The following is a 4,786-nucleotide window of genomic DNA, read 5'->3' on the forward strand; positions in this document are numbered from 1 at the left end:
TTTTATTGAAACCCAACCATACTCAGTTTCTTGTAGATGGCCTGTGGCTGTTTTTGCTGCAATGGCAGTTGAAAAGTTGCAACAGAAACTTTATGGCCCGAAAAGCCTAAAATATTCCTTCTCTGCCCTGTACAGAAAAAGTTTGCCAATCCCTGGTAGAGAATAACGACCCTAGAAATAGTTCCAATTTTAGTATATGTGCTGCCAAAGAGAACACTAGGAATATTTCTAGGCTGCAAAAATATTACTGGCTTTCAGAAAAGAAGAAAAGTTTGGTTATTTCTGGAATACATGAAAAATATATATTTAATGTGTGTGTGCATACATCATGTGACTGGTGCATATGCATATGTATTTTGGGGTGAAAAAGGGAAGATGGCAGTTTTGTGGAAATTAATTCATACAGCATTGTGGACACTTCCCCCAAGATGCTGAAGTCCCTGCTTCTAAGTGATTACTGACCCAACATGAATTTTGACTAAAATGAAAAGTGATTCTAACGAGTTTTTAACAACTTGCTAGAGAAGTATAAAACATATCCTTATTAGGCTCACGGTGGCAAAGGAAGTTGCCCAAAGTCACACAGCTTACATGTAATAGAGCCTGATCTCCAGTCTCCTTTAAGAGAAACCAACTTAAACTTTCAAAAGCAAAAAGGTTACCAATAAAGTAAAGGTGATAGAATGTAGCTATTACATTCTCATATTCCTTCTCCTGATACCACCCCTCCCCACTTTGGTGAATAACTCCAGCTGTGGCCCTCTGGTGTGGCTGACAGTAATGAGATCCCCACCCACACCCCAGGAATTAGCACAGAAACTATGCTAGAGCTACACTACTTCCTCCTGAGCTGAGTAATTTGCTCTAGGAGTAGGCATGTGACCCAAGCCTGGCCAACTGGAGAGCTTTCCCAGAATATTCTAAAGAGGAAGTAAAGGGGTTTCTGTAAAGATGTAATTCTGGGCTCTTTATTCCACTTATTATTGCTGTGTGACAAATTATGTCAAAGTACAGCAGCACAAAACAACTGTTTTATCATGCTCACAGATTCTGTGGGTCAGGAATCTTGCCCAGTAACAGTGGGAAGACTTGTCTCTGATACCTAATATCTGAGGCCTCAACAGGGAGGACTCAAAGGCTAGGAGTGATTTGATGGCTGGAGACTAGAGTCACAGGAGGCATCGTCACTCACATGTGGTAGTTGATGCTGGCTGTTAGCTGGGACCTCAGCTGGGACTCTTAGCCAGACCACTTTCATGTGGCCTCTCCATGTAGCTGGGGTTTCCTGACAGCATGGCAGCCTCAGACTTCTGCCATGGCAGCTCAGGACTCCAAAGGCAATGTTCCAGTGAACAAGGCAGAAGCCGTATGGTCCTTTATGACCTAGCCTTGGAAGTTACATAGTGTCACTTTCACTGTAGTCACAGACCCATCCAAATTCAAGGGCAGAAAACACAGATCCCACCTCTTGATGGGAGGAATGTAGAAGTCAGTTTGTAAGATGAGTGTCTGGGATGGGTGGTATCATTTTTTAAAAATATAATATGCCATTCTCATGGTAACCATGTTCTCGGCAAGAACAAAGCCAAGTGTCTCGGCAAGAGAGTATGGAGAGAGGATCTGGCAGGTGTGTGGTCCCCTGTGCCAATACCTGAGGCTCTGGTTCCTGGAATCACTTCATAGATGTTAGAAGCTACCCCAGTCATCTCACCCCCAAAAGATTTCCTTTTTGCTTAAACAATGTTAAGTGGGTTTCTAACACTTGCAACCATGTGTTCTGGTTCGCAAAATAAACAATTACTGACTTTGAAGCTGAGAGATTTTATTCATTCACCAAATATACACAAATATATATACAAGGTAATGTGTTAAGTACTGTGGACTATGACACAGCCCTGAGTCATTCACAAGGGGTTTACAGGCTGTATTAGTCCACTCCAGCTGCCGTAACAAGATACCACACACCAGGCGGCTTAAACTACAGAAATTTATTTCTCACAGTTCTGGAGGCTGGAAGCCCATGGTCAAAGTGCCACCAGGGTCGGTTTCTTCTAAGGTCTCTCTCCTAGACTTGCAGATGGCCACCTTATTGCTGTGTCTTCACATGGCCTTTCCTCTGTATGTACATGATCCTGGTGTCTCTCTGTGTGACCAAATTCTCCCCTCTTATTAGGGCTCACATTAACAGACTCATTTTAACTTAATCACCTCTTTAAAGGCCTTACTTCCAAATGCAGACACATTCTGAGGTCTGGGGAGGGGGTCAAGTCTTCAACATATTAATTTGGTGGGTACACAATTCAACTCATAACACAGACAATTAGGGATGATAATTGTGGGAGACAGGAGTATTGTTCAGCAAATGTTCAATTACCTCCCTCTCCTCCTCGGGCTTTATGCTCCCCTGCCCAATGACTTTGGACTTGACACTGTGACTTGCTTTAGTCAATGGAATGTGAGCAGATATGATGCCAGCAAAGGGTTTAAATGTGTTTGCACCATTCAGCCTGCCTTTTGCTCTCCAGCAATCTGCCATAAAATGAGAATGCCCCAGGAGGCTGCTGGTGCAAGGAGAATGAGGAGACATGTAGAGCAGGCCTGGACTCAAGTTGCAGAGTGAAGTCAAACCAGCTGACACCTACAGAAACCCAGCCCACTCACCTGCCTATGAGCAGGAAATAAACATTTTAACCCACTGAGTTTTGGTGTGTTTGAAACTTTTGTTACACGGCATTATTGCAGCAATAGCTGACTAATGTGATAAGTAATAAAGTAAGTTACTCTAGCATGTAGACAAAAAGCTTTTTCTCTATGCTGAATTTTATTTTACCAAAGATTCGAAATAGAGATACATAACTCCTGTTTTACTAATGGTTAAACAGACAGGTCATAAGTTATTTTGATTATCTAGTGTATTTGACAGGGAAGAGAAGCTTTTCCCAAACACATTGCATATATTTTTACTTTCCAGAGGATTATTACTATTTTGTGAGTATCAGCACTGTGCTAAGTGCTGAACTGGGATTCCAGGCAGTGCAGTTCATGCCCAGAAACTTTAATACTGAAGTCACCTAAGGACCATCAGACAGATGAGGTCATGAGCTAAAAACCTGTGAAAGGATTGTGAGTAATTCTATAATTATGCTGGTGATTAGAAGCCTGAGTTTACCTACCATCAATCTCAGGTATAACCCCTTACATATTTCCAAGTTGAAATTTCTCAAAACTTGCATGCCCCTGGTATGTCCAGTTTCTTCATTCTAATCCTATGAACCTGCTCCCAAAGATGGAGGCATGTCTTACACCCAACAGGGTTCAAACACTGGTAGCACCATGTATCCACTGTTATTTTTCTGATAACATGCCAGGATCCAAGATTTATCGTCAACTGCATGGGATTTTAAACATTAGTTGAAATTACACTTTATATGGTCCCAGTTCATCTGTTTTATTTTATTTGGGCTCAGCCATTACCATTGCATCTAGAAGCAAAGGTCACGACCTCTTTTGAAAAGGGCTCAATGGAAGGGAAAATGGCAAGTCTACGTGTTGAAGTAAAAGAATTTGGTTCATAAAATAAAACTAAGGCGACAGAAGGCAAAGGGAGTTTCCGCTGTTTGAAAGGGGCTTTCTCAGCACAAGCTTGGAAAAAAATGTTGATGATTTATGCAAATTAGAGAGGAAATGTGCCCCGAGGGATCTTGGCACAGAAGCGCAAGTTGGAATTCTGGATTCAAGGCTGGCGGTGTCTCTGATTCACTCTGTGACTGGGGCTGAGCCATTTAACCTCTCTGTTTCTAAATACCCTCATCTATAAGCGCAGGCTAACAACGCTGTTCTTCCTGCCCCTGAAGGGGAGGCAGTAAAAATGAATGAAATGTTGGGGAATTACTTCTAAGAGCCATCGATTAGGAATACAGCATATGGTCTTAATGAGAGCTTGTTTCTGCCACAAATTTTTCTCTGCTCCCTACAATCACTCCAGCTAGAGTGCCACGGAAATCAACTTCTCTCTTCAGCTATCTTCACATGCAGCTCTTAAAATCACAGAGCTCTTTAAAACAGAACTCCTGCCTGCTCTGGGTATGCATTACAAGACCATGACTCCTGGCTCTGTTCTACACAGAGCCACGCAGCCCGGATTTAAAATATTCTATCCTATTGTCAGACCATGTGTTGGAACATGTGTCAGATCACGTTTCCTGATCATTGCTTCAGAAAATATGGTTGCTCACACCTTCACGGGAAAGGAAGCACCTGCTTGCTGCCTAAAGATCTCTTTGGAAACGGATGGGAATATGCAATAAAGCTGTAGAGAGACCAATTGATTGATTGAACAGTGGAGATATAAACAGGGGAGGGGGAGAGTGCTAATTTGACTCAACCACTACTATGTGCCAAGTTGGGTAGGATGAATTATTTATTTATTAAGTAGCTAAGCTGGTGCTGGGCACTGGACTAAAGACTGCAATTACAGAAAGTAATACACAACATCCCTGCCCTTGCCAGTTTGCAGTCCAGTGAGGGAGAAAGACAGGCCACAATTAACAAGCCAAGGACTTGCTTTGGAGCTGTAATGAGAGCAAAGATGGTTTGTGGGAAAGCAGGGAGGGCTTCACAGAGGTGGTGACACCATAGCTGAGTATCGATGGATGAGCAGAAGCTCAACAGAAGCTCAGCAGAAAGGCCTTCCCAATAAGGAGACATGAGCCCTGCAGGAACCTTAAAGCAAGCTCTGTTGGTGCCCCACCCACGCCCCTCCGTCTACTCCAGAAGGCACCTGAAA

The sequence above is a fragment of the Furipterus horrens genome, unplaced genomic scaffold (assembly GCF_987537825.1).
Source record: "Furipterus horrens unplaced genomic scaffold, mFurHor1.1.pri manual_scaffold_17, whole genome shotgun sequence".
NCBI lineage: Eukaryota > Metazoa > Chordata > Mammalia > Chiroptera > Furipteridae > Furipterus > Furipterus horrens.